Raw genomic sequence first — 23,953 nt, forward strand, 5'->3', positions numbered from 1 at the left:
GTTTTCCAGGGAACGATGAAAGCGTAGACTGTTTGAGACATTACTAAAATGGAGGAGAGTTCGCATGGTGACTGTTGTATTCAATCCCGATGCAATTTCTGTGTTTCATCAACACTCTGATAGTCCACAGATTACAGAATGCCACCAGATGTGCATCGGAAACTTCTACTGGTCTTCCAGGGAACGATCAAAACGTAAACTCTTTGAGACATTACTCGCTTGGAGGAAGGTGCGCATGGTCTGTTGTAATCAGTCCCGATGCAATTTCTGTGTTTCATCAACACCTTGATAGTCCACAGATTACAGAATGCTTCCAGATGTGCATAGGAAACTATCACTGGTTTTCCAGGGAACGATGAAAGCGTAGACTGTTTGAGACATTACTAAAATGGAGGAGAGTTCGCATGGTGACTGTTGTATTCAATCCCTAAGCAATTTCTGTGTTTCATCAACACTCTGATAGTCCACAGATTACAGAATGCCTCCAGATGTGCATCGGAAACTACTACTGGTCTTCCTGGGAACGTCCAAGCATAGACTGTTAGAGACATTACTCCCATGGAGGAACGTGCGCATAGTGACTGTTGTATTTAATCCCGATGCAATTTCTGTGTTTCATCAACACTCAGTTAGTCCACAGATTTCAGAATGCCTCCAGATGTGCATCGGAAACTACTACTGGTCTTCCAGGTAACGATCAAAGCGTAGACTGTTTGAGACATTACTCCCGTGGAGGAAAGTGCGCATGGTGACTGTTGTATTCAATCCCGATGCAATTTCTGTGTTTCATCAACACTCAGTTAGTCCACAGATTTCAGAATCCCTCCAGATGTGCATAGGAAGCTACTACTGGTCTTCCATGGAGCGATCAAAGCGTAGACTGTTTGAGACATACCTCCCGTGGAGGATAGTGCGCATGGTGACTGTTTTATTCAATCCCGATGCAATTTCTGTGTTTCATCAACACTCAGTTAGTCCCACAGATTTCAGAATGCCTCCAGATGTGCATCGGAAACTACTACTGGTCTTCCAGGGAGCGATCAAAGCGTAGACTGTTTGAGACATTACTCCCGTGGAGGAGAGTACGCATGGTGACTGCTGTATTCAATCCCGATGCAATCTCTGTGTTTCATCAACAGTCTGATAGTCCACAGATTACAGAATGCAATCAGATGCGCATTGGAAACTACTACTGGTCTTCCAGGGAACGATCAAATTGTGGACTGTTTCAGTCATTACTCCATGGAGGAATGTACGCATGGTGACTGTTGTATTCAATCCCGATGCAATTTCTGTGTTTCATCAACACTCTGATAGTCCACATTTTACAAAATGCCTCCAGATGTGCATTGGAAACTACCACTGGTCTTCCAGGGAATGATCAAAGCGTAGACTGTTTGAGACATTACTAACATGGAGGAAAGTGCGCATGGTGACTGTTTTATTCAATCACGATGCAATTTCTGTGTTTCATCAACACTCTGATAGTCCACAGATTAAGGAATGCCACCAGATGTGCATCGGAAACTACTACTGGTCTTCCAGGGAACGATCAAAGCGTAGACTGTTTGAGACATTACTCCGGTGGAGGAAAGTGCGCATGGTGACTGCTGTATTCAATCCCGATGCAATCTCTGTGTTTCATCAACACTCTGATAGTCCACAGATTACAGAATGCCTCCAGATGTGCATCGGAAACTACTACTGGTCTTCCAGGGAACGATCAAACCGTAGACTGTTTGAGACATTACTCCCGTTCAGGAAAGTGCGCATGGTGACTGTTGTATTCATCCCGATGAACTTTCTGTGTTTCATCAGCACTCTGATAGTCCACAGACTACAGAATGCCACCAGATGTGCATCGGAAACTACTACTGGTCTTCCAGAAAACGATCAAATAGTGGACTGTTTCAGTCATTACTCCCGTGGAGGAAAGTGCGCATGGTGACTGTTGTATTCAATCCCGATGCAATTTCTGTGTTTCATCAACACTTTGATAGTCCACAGATTACAGAATGCCTCCAGATGTGCATTGGATACTACCAATGGTCTTCCAGGGAACGATCAAAGCGTAGACTGTTTGAGACATTACTAACATGGAAGCAAGTGCGCATGGTGACTGTTGTACTCAATCCCGATGCAATTTCTGTGTTTCATCAACACTGTGATAGTACACAGATTACAGAATTCATCCAGATGTGCATCGGAAACTACTACTGGTCTTCCAGGGAACGATCAAATCATAAACTCTTTTTGACATTACTCCCTTGGAGGAAGGTGCGTATGGTGACTGTTGTATTCAATCCCTATGCAATTTCTGTGTTTCATCAACACTCTGATACTCCACAGATTACAGAATGTCCCCAGATGTGCATCGGAAACTACCACTGGGCATCCTGGGAACGATCTAAGCGTAGACTATTTGAGACATTACTCCCATGGATGAAAGTGCGCATTGTTACTGTTGTATTCAATCCGGATACAATTTCTGTGTTTCATCAACACTCTGATGGTCCACAGATTAAAGAATGCCACCAGATGTGCATCGGAAACCACTACTGGTCTTCCAGGGAACGATCAAAGCATAGAATCTTTGAGACAACACTCCCGTGGAGGAAAGTGCGCATGGTGACTGCTGAATTCAATCCCGATGCAATCTCTGTGTTTCATCAACACTTTGATAGTCCACAGATTAAGGAATGCCAGCAGATGTGCATCGGAAACTACTACTGGTCTTCCAGGTAACGATCAAAGCGTAGACTGTTTGAGACATTACTCCCGCGGAGGAGAGTGCGCATGGTGGCTGCTGTATTCAATCCCGATGCAATCTCTGTGTTTCATCAACACTCTGATAGTCCACAGATTCCAGAATGCCACCAGATGTGCATCGGAAACTACTATTGGTCTTCCAGGGAAAGATCAAACCCTAGACTGTTTGAGACATTACTCCCGTGGAGGGAAGTGCGCATGGTGACTGTTGTATTCAATCCCGATGCAATTTCTGTGTTTCATCAACACTCAGTTAGTCCACAGATTTCAGAATCCCTCCAGATGTGCATAGGAAGCTACTACTGGTCTTCCAGGGAGCGATCAAAGCGTAGACTGTTTGAGACATACCTCCCGTGGAGAATAGTGCCCATGGTGACTGTTTTATTCAATCCCGATGCAATTTCTGTGTTTCATCAACACTCAGTTAATCCCACAGATTTCAGAATGCCTCCAGATGTGCATCGGAAACTACTACTGGTCTTCCAGGGAGCGATCAAAGCGTAGACTGTTTGAGACATTACTCCCGTGGAGGAATGTACGCATGGTGACTGTTGTATTCAATCCCGATGCAATTTCTGTGTTTCATCAACACTCTGATAGTCCACATTTTACAAAATTCCACCAGATGTGCATTGGAAACTACCACTGGTCTTCCAGGGAATGATCAAAGCGTAGATTGTTTGAGACATTACTAACATGGAGGAAAGTGCGCATGGTGACTGTTTTATTCAATCACGATGCAATTTCTGTGTTTCATCAACACTCTGATAGTCCACAGATTAAGGAATGCCACCAGATGTGCATCGGAAACTACTACTGGTCTTCCAGGGAACGATCAAAGCGTAGACTGTTTGAGACATTACTCCGGTGGAGGAAAGTGCGCATGGTGACTGCTGTATTCAATCCCGATGCAATCTCTGTGTTTCATCAACACTCTGATAGTATACAGATTAAGGAATGCCACCAGATGTGCATCGGAAACTACTACTGGTCTTCCAGGGAACGATCAAAGCATAGACTGTATGAGACACTACTCCCGTGGAGGAGAGTGCGCATGGTGACTGCTGTATTCAATCCCGATGCAATCTCTGTGTTTCATCAACACTCTGATAGTCCACAGATTACAGAATGCCTCCAGATGTGCATCGGAAACTACTACTGGTCTTCCAGGGAACGATCAAACCGTAGACTGTTTGAGACATTACTCCCGTTCAGGAAAGTGCGCATGGTGACTGTTGTATTCATCCCGATGAAATTTCTGTGTTTCATCAGCACTCTGATAGTCCACAGACTACAGAATGCCACCAGATGTGCATCGGAAACTACTACTGGTCTCCCAGAAAACGATCAAATAGTGGACTGTTTCAGTCATTACTCCCATGGAGGAAAGTGCGCATGGTGACTGTTGTATTCAATCCCGATGCAATTTCTGTGTTTCATCAACACTTTGATAGTCCACAGATTACAGAATGCCTCCAGATGTGCATTGGATACTACCAATGGTCTTCCAGGGAACGATCAAAGCGTAGACTGTTTGAGACATTACTAACATGGAAGCAAGTGCGCATGGTGACTGTTGTATTCAATCCCGATGCAATTTCTGTGTTTCATCAACACTCTGATAGTACACAGATTACAGAATTCATCCAGATGTGCATCGGAAACTACTACTGGTCTTCCAGGGAACGATCAAAGCGTAAACACTTTGAGACATTACTCCCTTGGAGGAAGGTGCGTATGGTGACTGTTGTATTCAATCCTTATGCAATTTCTGTGTTTCATCAACACTCTGATACTCCACAGATTACAGAATGTCCCCAGATGTGCATCGGAAACTACCACTGGGCATCCTGGGAACGATCTAAGCGTAGACTATTTGAGACATTACTCCCATGGATGAAAGTGCGCATTGTTACTGTTGTATTCAATCCGGATACAATTTCTGTGTTTCATCAACACTCTGATGGTCCACAGATTAAGGACTGCCACCAGATGTGCATCGGAAACCACTACTGGTCTTCCAGGGAACGATCAAAGCATAGAATCTTTGAGACAACACTCCCGTTGAGGAAAGTGCGCTTGGTGACTGCTGAATTCAATCCCGATGCAATCTCTGTGTTTCATCAACACTTTGATAGTCCACAGATTAAGGAATGCCAGCAGATGTGCATCGGAAACTACTACTGGTCTTCCAGGTAACGATCAAAGCGTAGACTGTTTGAGACATTACTCCCGCGGAGGAGAGTGCGCATGGTGGCTGCTGTATTCAATCCCGATGCAATCTCTGTGTTTCATCAACACTCTGATAGTCCACAGATTCCAGAATGCCACCAGATGTGCATCGGAAACTACTATTGGTCTTCCAGGGAACGATCAAACCCTAGACTGTTTGAGACATTACTCCCGTGGAGGGAAGTGCGCATGGTGACTGTTGTATTCAATTCCGATGCAATTTCTGTGTTTCATCATCACTCTGATAGTCCACAGATTAAAGAATGCCACCAGACGTGCTTCGGAAACTACTACTGGTCTTCCAGGGAACGATCAAAGCGTAGACCGTTTGGGACCTTACTCCCGTGGAGGAAAGTGCGCATGGTGACTGTTGTATTCAATTCCGATGCAATTTCTGTGTTTCATCAACACTCTGATAGTCCACTGATTACAGAATGCCACCAGATGTGCATCGGAAACTACTACTGGTCTTCCAGGGAACGATCAAATCGTAGTCTGTTGGAGACGTTACTCTCCTGGAGGCAAGTGCGCATGGTGACTGTTGTATTCAATCCCGATGCAATTTCTGTGTATCATCAACACTCTGATAGTCCACAGATTACAGAATGCCACCATATGTGCATCGGAAACTACTACTGGTCTTCTAGGAAACGATCAAATCGTAGACTGTTTGAGATATGACTCCCGTTTAGGAAAGTGCGCATGGTGACTGTTGTATTCAATCCCGATGCAATTTCTGTGTTCCATCAACACTCTGATAGTCCACAGATTACAGAATGCCTCCAGATGAGCATCGGAAACTACTTCTGGTCTTCCAGGGAACGATCAAAGCGTAGACTGTTTGAGACATTCCTCCCGTGGAGGAAAGTGCGCATGGTGACTGTTTTATTCAATCCCGATGCAATTTCTGTGTTTCATCAACACTCTGATAGTCCACAGATTACGGAATGCCACCAGATGTGCATCGGAAACTACTACTGGTCTTCCAGGGAACGATCAAAGGGTGGACTGTTTCAGTCATTATTCCAACAGAGGAAAGTGCGCATGGTGACTGTTGTATTCAATCCCGATGCAATTTCTGTGTTTCATCAACACTCTGATAGTCCACAGATTACAGAATGCCTCCAGATGTGCATTGGAAACTACCACTGGTCTTCCAGGTAATGATCAAACCGTAGACTGTTTGAGACATTACTAACATGGAGGAAAGTGCGCATGGTGACTGTTTTATTCAATCCCGATGCAATTTCTGTGTTTCATCAACACTCTGATAGTCCACAGATTAAGGAATGAAACCAGATGAGCATCGTAAACTACTACTGGTCTTCCAGGGTACGATCAAAGCGTAGACTGTTTGAGACATTACTCCAGTGGAGGAAAGTGAGCATAGTAACTGCTGTATTCAATCCCGATGCTATCTCTGTGTTTCATCAACACTCTGATAGTCCACGGATTACAGAATGCCTCCAGATGTGCATTGGATACTACCAATGGTCTTCCAGGGAACGATCAAAGCGTAGACTGTTTGAGACTTAACTAACATGGAAGCAAGTGCGCATGGTGACTGTTGTATTCAATCCCGATGCAATTTCTGTGTTTCATCAACACTCTGATAGTACACAGATTACAGAATACCTCCAGATGTGCATCGGAAACTACTATTGGTCTTCCAGGGAACGATCAAAACGTTATCTCTTTGAGACATTACTCCCTTGGAGGAAGGTGCGTATGGTGACTGTTGTATTCAATCCCTATGCAACTTCTGTGTTTCATCAACACTCTGATACTCCACAGATTACAGAATGTCTCCAGATGTGCATCGGAAACTACTACTGGGCTTCCTGGGAACGATCTAAGCGTAGACTATTTGAGACATTACTCCCATGGAGGAAAGTGCGCATGGTTACTGTTGTATTCAATCCGGATACAATTTCTGTGTTTCATCAACACTCTGATGGTCCACAGATTAAGGAATGCCACCAGATGTGCATCGGAAACTACTACTAGTCTTCCAGGGAACGATCAAAGCTTAGACTGTTTGAGACAACACTCCCGTGGAGGAAAGTGCGCATGGTGACTGCTGAATTCAATCCCGATGCAATCTCTTTGTTTCATCAACACTCTGATAGTCCACAGATTACAGAATGCCTCCATATGTGCATTGGAAACTACCACTGGTCTTCCAGGGAATGATCAAAGCGTAGACTGTTTGAGACATTACTAACATGGAAGCAAATGCGCATGGTGACTGTTGTATTCAATCCCGATGCAATTTCTGTGTTTCATCAACACTCTGATAGTACACAGATTACAGAATGCCTCCAGATGTGCATCGGAAACTACTACTGGTCTTCCAGGGAACGATCAAAGCGTAAACTCTTTGAGACATTACTCCCTTGGAGGAAGGTGCGTATGGTGACTGTTGTATTCAATCCCTATGCAATTTCTGTGTTTCATCAACACTCTGATAGTCCACAGATTAAAGAATGCCACCAGACGTGCATCGGAAACTACTACTGGTCTGCCAGGGAACGATCGAAATGAAGACCGTTTGGGACCTTACTCCCGTGGAGGAAAGTGCGCATGGTGACTGTTGTATTCAATCCCGATGCAATCTCTGTGTTTCATCAACACTCTGATAGTCCACTGATTACAGAATGCCACCAGATCTGCATCGGAAACTACGACTGGTCTTCCAGGGAACGATCAAAACGTAGACTGTTTGAGACATTACTCCCGTGGAGGAAACTGCGCATGGTGTCTGTTGTATTCAATCCCGATGCAATTTGTGTGTTCCATCAACACTCTGATAGTCCACAGATTACAGAATGCCTCCAGATGAGCATCGGAAACTACTTCTGGTCTTCCAGGCAACGATCAAAACGTAGACTGTTTGAGACATACCTCCCGTGGAGGAAAGTACGCATGGTGACTGTTTTATTCAATCCCGATGCAATTTCTGTGTTTCATCAACACTCTGATAGTCCACAGATTACAGAATGCCACCAGATGTGCATCGGAAACTACTACTGGTCTTCCAGGGATTGATCAAAGGGTGGACTGTTTCAGTCATTATTCCCACAGAGGAAAGTGCGCACGGTGACTGTTGTATTCAATCCCGATGCAATTTCTGTATTTCATCAACACTCTGATAGTCCATAGATTACAGAATGCCTCCAGATGTGCATTGGAAACTACCACTGGTCTTCCAGTCAACGATCAAAGCGTAGAATGTTTGAGACATTACTAACATGGAGGAAAGTGCGCATGGTGACTGTTGTATTCAATCCCGATGCAATTTCTGTGTTTCATCAACACTCTGATAGTCCACAGATTAAGGAATGCCACCAGATGTGCATCAGAAACTACCACTGGTCTTCCAGGGAACGATCAAAGCGTAGACTGTTTGAGACATTTCTCCGGTGGAGGAAAGTGCGCATGGTGACTGCTGTATTCAATCCCGATGCAATCTCTGTGTTTCATCAAAACTCTGATAGTCCACAGATTAAGGAATGCCACCAGATGTGCATCGGAAACTACTACTGGTCTTCCAGGGAACGATCAAAGGGTAGACTGTATGAGACACTACTCCCGTGGAGGAGAGTGCGCATGGTGACTGCTGTATTCAATCCCGATGCAATCTCTGTGTTTCATCAACACTCTGATAGTCCACAGATTACAGAATGCCACCAGATGTGCATCGGAAACTACTACGGGTCTTCCAGGGAACAATCAAACCATAGACTGTTTGAGACATTACTCCAGTTCAGGAAAGTGTGCAAGGTGACAGTTGTATTCATCCCGATGTAATTTCTGTGTTTCATCAACACTCTGATTGTCCACAGACTACAGAATGCCACCAGATGTGCATCGGAAACTACTACAGGTCTTCCAGGTAACGATCAAATCGTAGACGGTTTGAGGCATTACTCCCGTGGAGGAAAGTGCGCATAGTGAATGTTGTATTCAATCCCGATGCAATTTCTGTATTTCATCAACACTCTGATAGTCAACAGATTACAGAATGCCACCAGATGTGCATCGGAAACTACTACTGGTCTTCCAGGTAACGATCAAAGCGTAGACTGTTTGAGACATACCTCCCATGGAGGAAAGTGCGCATGGTGACTGTTTTATTCAATCCCGATGCAATTTCTGTGTTTCATCAACACTCTGATACTCCACAGATTACAGAATGCCACCAGATGTGCATCGGAAACTACTACTGGTCTTCCAGGGAACGATCAAAGGGTGGACTGTTTCAGTCATTATTCCCACAGAGGAAAGTGCGCACGGTGACTGTTGTATTCAATCCCGATGCAATTTCTGTATTTCATCAACACTCTGATAGTCCACAGATTACAGAAGGCCTCCAGATGTGCATTGGAAACTACCACTGGTCTTCCAGTCAACGATCAAAGCGTAGAATGTTTGAGACATTACTAACATGGAGGAAAGTGCGCATGGTGACTGTTGTATTCAATCCCGATGCAATTTCTGTGTTTCATCAACACTCTGATAGTCCACAGATTAAGGAATGCCACCAGATGTGCATCAGAAACTACCACTGGTCTTCCAGGGAACGATCAAAGCGTAGACTGTTTGAGACATTACTCCGGTGGAGGAAAGTGCGCATGGTGACTGCTGTATTCAATCCCGATGCAATCTCTGTGTTTCATCAAAACTCTGATAGTCCACAGATTAAGGAATGCCACCAAATGTGCATCGGAAACTACTACAGGTCTTCGAGGTAACGATCAAATCGTAGACGGTTTGAGACATTACTCCCGTGGAGGAAAGTGCGCATAGTGAATGTTGTATTCATTCCCAATGCAATTTCTGTATTTCATCAACACTCTGATAGTCCACAGATTACAGAATGCCACCAGATGTGCATCTGAAACTACCATTGGTCTTCCAGGAAACCTTGAAAGCGTAGACTGTTTGAGACATTACTAACATGGAGGAGATTGCGCATGGTGACTGTTGTCTTCAATCCCGATGCAATTTCTGTGTTTCATCAACACTCAGTTAGTCCACAGATTTCAGAATGCCTCCAGATGTGCATCGGAAACTACTACTGGTCTTCCAGGTAACGATCAAAGCGTAGACTGTTTGAGACATACCTCCCCTGGAGGAAAGTGGGCAAGTTGACTGTTTTATTCAATCCCGATGCAATTTCTGTGTTTCATCAACACTCTGATAGTCCACAGATTACAGAATGCCACCAGATGTGCATCGTAAACTACAACTACTCTTCCAGGGAACGATCAAAGCGTAGACTGTTTGAGACATTACTAACATGGAGGAGAGTGCGCATGGTGACTATTGTATACAATCCCGATGTAATTTCTGTGTTTCATCAACACTCTGATAGCCCACAGATTACAGAATGCCTCCAGATGTGCATCGGAAACTACTACTGGTCTTCCAGGGAACGATCAAAACGTAAAATCTTTGAGACATTACTCCCTTGGAGGCAGGTGCGCATGGTGACTGTTGTAATCAATCCCGATGCAATATCTGTGTTTCATCAACACTCTGATACTCCACAGATAACAGAATGCCTCCAGATGTGCATCGGAAACTACTACTGGTCTTCCTGGGAACGTCCAAGCGTAGACTGTTAGAGACATTACTCCCATGGAGGAAAGTGCGCATAGTGACTGTTGTATTCAATCCCGATGCAATTTCTGTGTTTCATCAACACTCAGTTAGTCCACAGATTTCATAATGTCTCCAGATGTGCAACGGAAACCACTACTGATCTTCCAGGTAACGATGAAAGCGTAGACTGTTTGAGACATTACTCCCGTGGAGGAAAGTGCGCATGTTGACTGTTGTATTCGATCCCGATGCAATCTCTGTGTGTCATCAACACTCTGATAGTCAACAGACTACAGAATGCCACCAAATGTGCATCGGAAACTACTAATGTTCTTCCAGGGAACGATCAAACCGTAGACTGTTTGAGACATTACTCCCGTGGAGGAAAGTGCGCATGGTGACTGTTGTATTCAATTCCGATGCAATTTCTGTGTTTCATCAACACTCTGATAGTCCACAGATTACAGAATGCCACCAAATGTGCATCGGAAACAACTACTGGTATTCCAGGGAACGATCAAATCGTAGACTGTTGGAGACGTTACTCCCGTGGATCAATGTGCGCATGGTGACTGTTGTATTCAATCCCGATGCAATTTCTGTGTTTCATCAGCACTCTGATAAACCACAGATTATAGAATGCCACAAGATGTGCATCGGAAACTACTACTGGTCTTCCACGGAACGATCAAAACTTAGACTGTTTGAGACATACTCCCGTGGAGGAAAGTGCGCATGGTGACTGTTGTATTCAATCCAGATGCAATTTCTGTGTTTCATCAACACTGTGATAGTCCACAGATTACAGAATGCCACGAGATGTGCATCGGAAACTACTACTGGTCTTCCTATGAACGATCTAAGCGTAGACTATTTGAGACATTACTCCCATGGAGGAAAGTGCGAATGGTGACTGTTGTATTCAATCCGGATACAATTTCTGTGTTTCATCAACACTCTGATGGTCCACAGATTAAGGAATGCCACCAGATGTGCATCGGAAACTACTACTGGTCTTCCAGGGAACGATCAAAGCATAGACTGTTTGAGACAACACTCCCGTGGAGGAAAGTGCGCATGGTGACTGCTGTATTCAATCCCGATGCAATCTCTGTGTTTCATCAACACTCTGATAGTCCACAGATTAAGGAATGCCACCAGATGTGCATCGGAAACTACTACTTGTCTTAAAGGGAACGATCAAATCGTAGTCTGTTGGAGACGTTACTCCCCTGGAGGAAAGTGCGCATGGTGACTGTTGTATTCAATCCCGATGCAATTTCTGTGTTTCATCAACACTCTGATAGTCCACAGATTACAGAATGCCACCATATGTGCATCGGAAACTACTACTGGTCTTCCAGGAAACGATCAAATCGTAGACTGTTTGAGATATTACTCCCGTTTAGGAAAGTGCGCATGTTGACTGTTGTATTCAATCCCGATGCAATTTCTGTGTTCCATCAACACTCTGATAGTCCACAGATTACAGAATGCCTCCAGATGAGCATCGGAAACTACTTCTGGTCTTCCAGGGAACGATCAAAGCGTAGACGGTTTGAGACATACCTCCCGTGGGGGCAACTGCGCATGGTGACTGTTTTATTCAATCCCGATGCAATTTCTGTGTTTCATCAACACTCTGATAGTCCACAGATTACAGAATGCCACCAGATGTGCATCGGAAACTACTACTGGTCTTCCAGGGAACGATCAAAGGGTGGACTGTTTCAGTCATTATTCCCACAGAGGAAACTGCGCATGGTGACTGTTGTATTCAATCCCGATGCAATTTCTATGTTTCATCAACACTCTGATAGTCCACAGTTTACAGAATGCCTCCAGATGTGCATTGGAAACTACCACTGGTCTTCCACGGAATGATCAAAGCGTGGACTGTTTGAGACATTACTAACATAGAGGAAAGTGCGCATGGTGACTGTTTTATTCAATCCTGATGCAATTTCTGTGTTTCATCAACACTCTGATAGTCCACAGATTAAGGAATGCCACCAGATGTGCATCGGAAACTACTACTGGTCTTCCAGGGAACGATCAAAGCGTAGACTGTTTGAGACACTACTCCCGTGGAGGAGAGTGCGCATGGTGACTGCTGTATTCAATCCCGATGCAATCTCTGTGTTTCATCAACACTCTGATAGTCCACAGATTAAGGAATGCCACCAGATGTGCATCGGAAACTACTACTGGTCTTCCAGGGAACGATCAAAGCGTAGACTGTATGAGACACTACTCCCGTGCAGGAGAGTGCGCATGGTGACTGCTGTATTCAATCCCGATGCAATCTCTGTGTTTCATCAACACTCTGATAGTCCACAGATTACAGAATGCCTCCAGATCTGCATCGGAAACTACTACTGGTCTTCCATTGAAGGATCAAAGCGTAGACTCTTTGAGACATTACTCCCGTGGAGGAAAGTGCGCATGGTGACTGTTGTATTCAATCCCGATGCAATTTCTGTGTTTCATCAACACTCTGATAGTCCACAGATTACAGAATGCCACCAGATGTGCATCGGAAACAACTACTGGTATTCCAGGGAACGATCAAATCGTAGACTGTTGGAGACGTTACTCCCGTGGAGCAATGTGCGCATGGTGACTGTTGTATTCAATCCCGATGCAATTTCTGTGTTTCATCAGCACTCTGATAGACCACAGATTATAGAATGCCACCAGATGTGCATCGGAAACTACTACTGGTCTTCCAGGGAACGATCAAAACTTAGACTGTTTGAGACATACTCCCGTGGAGGAAAGTGCGCATGGTGACTGTTGTATTCAATCCAGATGCAATTTCTGTGTTTCATCAACACTGTGATAGTCCACAGATTACAGAATGCCACCAGATGTGCATCGGAAACTACTACTGGTCTTCCTATGAACGATCTAAGCGTAGACTATTTGAGACATTACTCCCATGGAGGAAAGTGCGCATGGTGACTGTTGTATTCAATCCGGATACAATTTCTGTGTTTCATCAACACTCTGATGGTCCACAGATTAAGGAATGCCACCAGATGTGCATCGGAAACTACTACTGGTCTTCCAGGGAACGATCAAAGCATAGAGTGTTTGAGACAACACTCCCGTGGATGAAAGTGCGCATGGTGACTCCTGTATTCAATCCCGATGCAATCTCTGTGTTTCATCAACACTCTGATAGTCCACAGATTTAGGAATGCCAGCAGATGTGCATCGGAAACCACTACTGGTCTTCCAGGTAACGATCAAACTGTAGACTGTTTGAGACATTACTCCCGTGGAGGAGAGTGCGCATGGTGACTGCTGTATTCAATCCCGATGCAATCTCTGTGTTTCATCAACACTCTGATAGTCCACAGATTACAGAATGCCACCAGATGTGCATCGGAAACTACAATTGGTCTTCCAGGGAACGATCAAACCGTAGACTGTTTGAGAAATTACTCCCGTGGAGGTAAGTGCGCATGGTGACTGTTGTATTCAATTCCGATGCATTTTCTGTGTTTCATCGACACTCTGATAGTCCACAGATTAAAGAATGCCACCAGACGTGTATCGGAAACTACTACTGGTCTTCCAGGGAACGATCAAAGCGTAGACCGTTTGGGACCTTACTCCCGTGGAGGAAAGTGCGCATGGTGACTGTTGTATTCAATTCCGATGCAATTTTTGTGTTTCATCAACACTCTGATAGTCCACTGATTACAGAATGCCACCAGATGTGCATCGGAAACTACTACTGGTCTTCCAGGGAACGATCAAATCGTAGTCTGTTGGAGACGTTACTCCCCTGGAGGAAAGTGCGCATGGTGACTGTTGTATTCAATCCTGATGCAATTTCTGTGTTTCATCAACACTCTGATAGTCCACAGATTAAGGAATGCCACCAGATGTGCATCGGAAACTACTACTGGTCTTCCAGGGAACGATCAAAGCGTAGACTGTTTGAGACACTACTCCCGTGGAGGAGAGTGCGCATGGTGACTGCTGTATTCAATCCCGATGCAATCTCTGTGTTTCATCAACACTCTGATAGTCCACAGATTAAGGACTGCCACCAGATGTGCATCGGAAACTACTACTGGTCTTCCAGGGAACGATCAAAGCGTAGACTGTATGAGACACTACTCCCGTGCAGGAGAGTGCGCATGGTGACTGCTGTATTCAATCCCGATGCAATCTCTGTGTTTCACAACACTCTGATAGTCCACAGATTACAGAATGCCTCCAGATCTGCATCGGAAACTACTACTGGTCTTCCATTGAAGGATCAAAGCGTAGACTTTTTGAGACATTACTCCCGTGGAGGAAAGTGCGCATGGTGACTGTTGTATTCAATCCCGATGCAATTTCTGTGTTTCATCAACACTCTGATAGTCCACAGATTACAGAATGCCACCAGATGTGCATCGGAAACAACTACTGGTATTCCAGGGAACGATCAAATCGTAGACTGTTGGAGACGTTACTCCCGTGGAGCAATGTGCGCATGGTGACTGTTGTATTCAATCCCGATGCAATTTCTGTGTTTCATCAGCACTCTGATAGACCACAGATTATAGAATGCCACCAGATGTGCATCGGAAACTACTACTGGTCTTCCAGGGAACGATCAAAACTTAGACTGTTTGAGACATACTCCCGTGGAGGAAAGTGCGCATGGTGACTGTTGTATTCAATCCAGATGCAATTTCTGTGTTTCATCAACACTGTGATAGTCCACAGATTACAGAATGCCACCAGATGTGCATCGGAAACTACTACTGGTCTTCCTATGAACGATCTAAGCGTAGACTATTTGAGACATTACTCCCATGGAGGAAAGTGCGCATGGTGACTGTTGTATTCAATCCGGATACAATTTCTGTGTTTCATCAACACTCTGATGGTCCACAGATTAAGGAATGCCACCAGATGTGCATCGGAAACTACTACTGGTCTTCCAGGGAACGATCAAAGCATAGAGTGTTTGAGACAACACTCCCGTGGATGAAAGTGCGCATGGTGACTCCTGTATTCAATCCCGATGCAATCTCTGTGTTTCATCAACACTCTGATAGTCCACAGATTTAGGAATGCCAGCAGATGTGCATCGGAAACCACTACTGGTCTTCCAGGTAACGATCAAACTGTAGACTGTTTGAGACATTACTCCCGTGGAGGAGAGTGCGCATGGTGACTGCTGTATTCAATCCCGATGCAATCTCTGTGTTTCATCAACACTCTGATAGTCCACAGATTACAGAATGCCACCAGATGTGCATCGGAAACTACAATTGGTCTTCCAGGGAACGATCAAACCGTAGACTGTTTGAGAAATTACTCCCGTGGAGGTAAGTGCGCATGGTGACTGTTGTATTCAATTCCGATGCATTTTCTGTGTTTCATCGACACTCTGATAGTCCACAGATTAAAGAATGCCACCAGACGTGTATCGGAAACTACTACTGGTCTTCCAGGGAACGATCAAAGCGTAGACCGTTTGGGACCTTACTCCCGTGGAGGAAAGTGCGCATGGTGACTGTTGTATTCAATTCCGATGCAATTTTTGTGTTTCATCAACACTCTGATAGTCCACTGATTACAGAATGCCACCAGATGTGCATCGGAAACTACTACTGGTCTTCCAGGGAACGATCAAATCGTAGTCTGTTGGAGACGTTACTCCCCTGGAGGAAAGTGCGCATGGTGACTGTTGTATTCAATCCTGATGCAATTTCTGTGTTTCATCAACACTCTGATAGTCCACAGATTAAGGAATGCCACCAGATGTGCATCGGAAACTACTACTGGTCTTCCAGGGAACGATCAAAGCGTAGACTGTTTGAGACACTACTCCCGTGGAGGAGAGTGCGCATGGTGACTGCTGTATTCAATCCCGATGCAATCTCTGTGTTTCATCAACACTCTGATAGTCCACAGATTAAGGAATGCCACCAGATGTGCATCGGAAACTACTACTGGTCTTCCAGGGAACGATCAAAGCGTAGACTGTATGAGACACTACTCCCGTGCAGGAGAGTGCGCATGGTGACTGCTGTATTCAATCCCGATGCAATCTCTGTGTTTCATCAACACTCTGATAGTCCACAGATTACAGAATGCCTCCAGATCTGCATCGGAAACTACTACTGGTCTTCCATTGAAGGATCAAAGCGTAGACTCTTTGAGACATTACTCCCGTGGAGGAAAGTGCGCATGGTGACTGTTGTATTCAATCCCGATGCAATTTCTGTGTTTCATCAACACTCTGATAGTCCACAGATTACAGAATGCCACCAGATGTGCATCGGAAAGAACTACTGGTATTCCAGGGAACGATCAAATCGTAGACTGTTGGAGACGTTACTCCCGTGGAGCAATGTGCGCATGGTGACTGTTGTATTCAATCCCGATGCAATTTCTGTGTTTCATCAGCACTCTGATAGACCACAGATTATAGAATGCCACCAGATGTGCATCGGAAACTACTACTGGTCTTCCAGGGAACGATCAAAACTTAGACTGTTTGAGACATACTCCCGTGGAGGAAAGTGCGCATGGTGACTGTTGTATTCAATCCAGATGCAATTTCTGTGTTTCATCAACACTGTGATAGTCCACAGATTACAGAATGCCACCAGATGTGCATCGGAAACTACTACTGGTCTTCCTATGAACGATCTAAGCGTAGACTATTTGAGACATTACTCCCATGGAGGAAAGTGCGCATGGTGACTGTTGTATTCAATCCGGATACAATTTCTGTGTTTCATCAACACTCTGATGGTCCACAGATTAAGGAATGCCACCAGATGTGCATCGGAAACTACTACTGGTCTTCCAGGGAACGATCAAAGCATAGAGTGTTTGAGACAACACTCCCGTGGATGAAAGTGCGCATGGTGACTCCTGTATTCAATCCCGATGCAATCTCTGTGTTTCATCAACACTCTGATAGTCCACAGATTTAGGAATGCCAGCAGATGTGCATCGGAAACCACTACTGGTCTTCCAGGTAACGATCAAACTGTAGACTGTTTGAGACATTACTCCCGTGGAGGAGAGTGCGCATGGTGACTGCTGTATTCAATCCCGATGCAATCTCTGTGTTTCATCAACACTCTGATAGTCCACAGATTACAGAATGCCACCAGATGTGCATCGGAAACTACTTCTGGTCTTCCAGGGAACGATCAAAGCGTAGACGGTTTGAAACATACCTCCCGTGGGGGAAAGTGCGCATGGTGACTGTTTTATTCAATCCCGATGCAATTTCTGTGTTTCATCAACACTCTGATAGTCCACAGATTACAGAATGCCGCCAGATGTGCATCGGAAACTACTACTGGTCTTCCAGGGAACGATCAAAGGGTGGACTGTTTCAGTCATTATTCCCACAGAGGAAAGTGCGCATGGTGACTGTTGTATTCAATCCCGATGCAATTTCTATGTTTCATCAACACTCTGATAGTCCACAGTTTACAGAATGCCTCCAGATGTGCATTGGAAACTACCACTGGTCTTCCACAGAATGATCAAAGCGTACACTGTTTGAGACATTACTAACATAGAGGAAAGTGCGCATGGTGACTGTTTTATTCAATCCTGATGCAATTTCTGTGTTTCATCAACACTCTGATAGTCCACAGATTAAGGAATGCCACCAGATGTGCATCGGAAACTACTACTGGTCTTCCAGGGAACGATCAAAGCGTAGACTGTTTGAGACACTACTCCCGTGGAGGAGAGTGCGCATGGTGACTGCTGTATTCAATCCCGATGCAATCTCTGTGTTTCATCAACACTCTGATAGTCCACAGATTAAGGAATGCCACCAGATGTGCATCGGAAACTACTACTGGTCTTCCAGGGAACGATCAAAGCGTAGACTGTATGAGACACTACTCCCGTGGAGGAGAGTGCGCATGGTGACTGCTGTATTCAATCCCGATGCAATCTCTGTGTTTCATCAACACTCTGATAGTCCACAGATTACAGAATGCCTCCAGATGTGCATCGGAAACTACTACTGGTCTTCCAGGGAACGATCAAACCGTAGACTGTATGAGACATTACTCCCGTTCAGGAAAGTGCGCATGGTGACTGTTGTATTCATCCCGATGAAATTTCTGTGTTTCATCAACACTCTGATAGTCCACAGACTACAGAATGCCACCAGATGTGCATCGGAAACTACTACAGGTCTTCCAGGGAACGATCAAAGCGTAGACTGTTTGAGACATTACTCCCGTGGAGGAAAGTGCGCATAGTGACTGTTGTATTCAATCCCGATGCAATTTCTGTGTTTCATCAACACTCTGATAGTCAACAGATGTGCATCGGAAACTACTACTGGTCTTCCAGGTAACGATCAAAGCGTAGTCTGTTTGAGACATACCTACCGTGGAGGAAAGTGCGCATGGTGACTGTTGTATTCATCCCGATGAGATTTCTGTGTTTCATCAACACTCTGATAGTCCACAGACTACAGAATGCCACCAGATGTGCATCGGAAACTACTACTGGTCTTCCAGGGAACGATCAAACCGTAGACTGTTTGAGAAATTACTCCCGTGGAGGTAAGTGCACATGGTGACTGTTGTATTCAATTCCGATGCAATTTCTGTGTTTCATCGACACTCTGATAGTCCACAGATTAAGGAATACCAGCAGATGTGCATCGGAAACCACTACTGGTCTTCCAGGTAACGATCAAACCGTAGACTGTTTGAGACATTACTCCCGTGGAGGAGAGTGCGCATGGTGACTTCTGTATTCAATCCTGATGCAATCTCTGTGTTTCATCAACACTCTGATAGTCCACAGATTACAGAATGCCACCAGATGTGCATCAGAAACTACTATTGGTCTTCCAGGGAACGATCAAACCGTAGACTGTTTGATAAATTACTCCCGTGGAGGTAAGTGCGCATGGTTACTGTTGTATTCAATTCCGATGCAATTTCTGTGTTTCATCGACACTCTGATAGTCCACAGATTAAAGAATGCCACCAGACGTGCATCGGAAACTACTACTGGTCTTCCAGGGAACGATCAAAACGTAGACCGTTTGGGACCTTACTCCCGTGGAGGAAAGTGCGCATGGTGACTGTTGTATTCAATTCCGATGCAATTTTTGTGTTTCATCAACACTCTGATAGTCCACTGATTACAGAATGCCACCAGACGTGCATCGGAAACTACTACTGGTCTTCCAGGGAACGATCAAATCGTAGTCTGTTGGAGACGTTATTCCCCTGGAGGAAAGTGCGCATGGTGACTGTTGTATTCAATCCCGATGCTACTTCTGTGTTTCATCAACACTCTGATAGTCCACAGATTACAGAATGCCACCATATGTGCATCGGAAACTACTACTGGTCTTCCAGGAAACGATCAAATCGTAGACTGTTTGAGTTTTTACTCCCGTTTAGGAAAGTGCGCATGGTGACTGTTGTATTCAATCCCGATGCAATTTCTGTGTTCCATCAACACTCTGATAGTCCACAGATTACAGAATGCCACCAGATGTGCATCAGAAACTACTATTGGTCTTCCAGGGAACGATCAAACCGTAGACTGTTTGAGAAATTACTCCCGTGGAGGTAAGTGCACATGGTGACTGTTGTATTCAATTCCGATGCAATTTCTGTGTTTCATCGACACTCTGATAGTCCACAGATTAAGGAATACCAGCAGATGTGCATCGGAAACCACTACTGGTCTTCCAGGTAACGATCAAACCGTAGACTGTTTGAGAAATTACTCCCGTGGAGGTAAGTGCACATGGTGACTGTTGTATTCAATTCCGATGCAATTTCTGTGTTTCATCGACACTCTGATAGTCCACAGATTAAGGAATACCAGCAGATGTGCATCGGAAACCACTACTGGTCTTCCAGGTAACGATCAAACCGTAGACTGTTTGAGACATTACTCCCGTGGAGGAGAGTGCGCATGGTGACTTCTGTATTCAATCCTGATGCAATCTCTGTGTTTCATCAACACTCTGATAGTCCACAGATTACAGAATGCCACCAGATGTGCATCAGAAACTACTATTGGTCTTCCAGGGAACGATCAAACCGTAGACTGTTTGATAAATTACTCCCGTGGAGGTAAGTGCGCATGGTTACTGTTGTATTCAATTCCGATGCAATTTCTGTGTTTCATCGACACTCTGATAGTCCACAGATTAAAGAATGCCACCAGACGTGCATCGGAAACTACTACTGGTCTTCCAGGTAACGATCAAAGCGTAGTCTGTTTGAGACATACCTACCGTGGAGGAAAGTGCGCATGGTGACTGTTGTATTCATCCCGATGAAATTTCTGTGTTTCATCAACACTCTGATAGTCCACAGACTACAGAATGCCACCAGATGTGCATCGGAAACTACTACTGGTCTTCCAGGGAACGATCAAACCGTAGACTGTTTGAGAAATTACTCCCGTGGAGGTAAGTGCACATGGTGACTGTTGTATTCAATTCCGATGCAATTTCTGTGTTTCATCAACACTCTGATAGTCCACAGTTTACAGAATGCCTCCAGATGTGCATTGGAAACTACCACTGGTCTTCCACAGAATGATCAAAGCGTACACTGTTTGAGACATTACTAACATAGAGGAAAGTGCGCATGGTGACTGTTTTATTCAATCCTGATGCAATTTCTGTGTTTCATCATCACTCTGATAGTCCACAGATTAAGGAATGCCACCAGATGTGCATCGGAAACTACTACTGGTCTTCCAGGGAACGATCAAAGCGTAGACTGTTTGAGACACTACTCCCGTGGAGGAGAGTGCGCATGGTGACTGCTGTATTCAATCCCGATGCAATCTCTGTGTTTCATCAACACTCTGATAGTCCACAGATTAAGGAATGCCACCAGATGTGCATCGGAAACTACTACTGGTCTTCCAGGGAACGATCAAAGCGTAGACTGTATGAGACACTACTCCCGTGGAGGAGAGTGCGCATGGTGACTGCTGTATTCAATCCCGATGCAATCTCTGTGTTTCATCAACACTCTGATAGTCCACAGATTACAGAATGCCTCCAGATGTGCATCGGAAACTACTACTGGTCTTCCAGGGAACGATCAAACCGTAGACTGTATGAGACATTACTCCCGTTCAGGAAAGTGCGCATGGTGACTGTTGTATTCATCCCGATGAAATTTCTGTGTTTCATCAACACTGTGATAGTCCACAGACTACAGAATGCCACCAGATGTGCATCTGAAACTACTACAGGTCTTCCAGGGAACGATCAAAGCGTAGACTGTTTGAGACATTACTCCCGTGGAGGAAAGTGCGCATAGTGACTGTTGTATTCAATCCCGATGCAATTTCTGTGTTTCATCAACACTCTGATAGTCAACAGATGTGCATCGGAAACTACTACTGGTCTTCCAGGTAACGATCAAAGCGTAGTCTGTTTGAGACATACCTACCGTGGAGGAAAGTGCGCATGGTGACTGTTGTATTCATCCCGATGAAATTTCTGTGTTTCATCAACACTCTGATAGTCCACAGACTACAGAATGCCACCAGATGTGCATCGGAAACTACTACTGGTCTTCCAGGGAACGATCAAACCGTAGACTGTTTGAGAAATTACTCCCGTGGAGGTAAGTGCACATGGTGACTGTTGTATTCAATTCCGATGCAATTTCTGTGTTTCATCGACACTCTGATAGTCCACAGATTAAGGAATACCAGCAGATGTGCATCGGAAACCACTACTGGTCTTCCAGGTAACGATCAAACCGTAGACTGTTTGAGACATTACTCCCGTGGAGGAGAGTGCGCATGGTGACTTCTGTATTCAATCCTGATGCAATCTCTGTGTTTCATCAACACTCTGATAGTCCACAGATTACAGAATGGTACCAGATGTGCATCAGAAACTACTATTGGTCTTCCAGGGAACGATCAAACCGTAGACTGTTGGAGACGTTACTCCCGTGGAGGAAAGTGCGCATGATGACTGTTGTATTCAATTCCGATGCAATTTCTGTGTTTCATCGACACTCTGATAGTCCACAGATTAAAGAATGCCACCAGACGTGAATCGGAAACTACTACTGGTCTTCCAGGGAACGATCAAAACATAGACCGTTTGGGACCTTACTCCCGTGGAGGAAAGTGCGCATGGTGACTGTTGTATTCAATTCCGATGCAATTTTTGTGTTTCATCAACACTCTGATAGTCCACTGATTACAGAATGCCACCAGACGTGCATCGGAAACTACTACTGGTCTTCCAGGGAACGATCAAATCGTAGTCTGTTGGAGACGTTATTCCCCTGGAGGAAAGTGCGCATGGTGACTGTTGTATTCAATCCCGATGCTACTTCTGTGTTTCATCAACACTCTGATAGTCCACAGATTACAGAATGCCACCATATGTGCATCGGAAACTACTACTGGTCTTCCAGGAAACGATCAAATCGTAGACTGTTTGAGTTTTTACTCCCGTTTAGGAAAGTGCGCATGGTGACTGTTGTATTCAATCCCGATGCAATTTCTGTGTTCCATCAACACTCTGATAGTCCACAGATTACAGAATGCCTCCAGATGAGCATCGGAAACTACTTCCGGTCTTCCAGGGAACGATCAAAGCGTAGACTGTTTGAGACATACCTCCCGTGGGGGAAAGTGCACATGGTGACTGTTTTATTCAATCCCGATGCAATTTCTGTGTTTCATCAACACTCTGATAGTCCACAGATTACAGAATGCCACCAGATGTGCATCGGAAACTACTACTGGTCTTCCAGGGAACGATCAAAGGGTGGACTGTTTCAGTCATTATTCCCACAGAGGAAAGTGCGCATCGTTGTATTCAATCCCGATGCAATTTCTATGTTTCATCAACACTCTGATAGTCCACAGATTAAGGAATGCCACCAGATGTGCAACGGAAACTACTACTGGTCTTCCAGGGAACGATCAAAGCGTAGACTGTTTGAGAAATTACTCCGGTGGAGGAAAGTGCGCATGGTGACTGCTGTATTCAATCCCGATGCAATCTCTGTGTTTCATCAACACTCTGATAGACCACAGATTAAGGAATGCCACCAGATGTGCATCGGAAACTACTACTGGTCTTCCAGGGAACGATCAAAGCGTAGACTGTATGAGACACTACTCCCGTGGAGGAGAGTGCGCATGGTGACTGCTGTATTCAATCCCGATGCAATCTCTGTGTTTCGTCAACACTCTGATAGTCCACAGATTACAGAATGCCTCAAGATGTGCATCGGAAACTACTACTGGTCTTCCAGGGAACGATCAAACCGTAGACTGTATGTGACATTACTCCCGTTCAGGAAAGTGCGCATGGTGA

Source organism: Schistocerca gregaria, chromosome 10 (genome assembly GCF_023897955.1).
Source record: "Schistocerca gregaria isolate iqSchGreg1 chromosome 10, iqSchGreg1.2, whole genome shotgun sequence".
NCBI classification, from domain to species: Eukaryota; Metazoa; Arthropoda; class Insecta; order Orthoptera; family Acrididae; genus Schistocerca; species Schistocerca gregaria.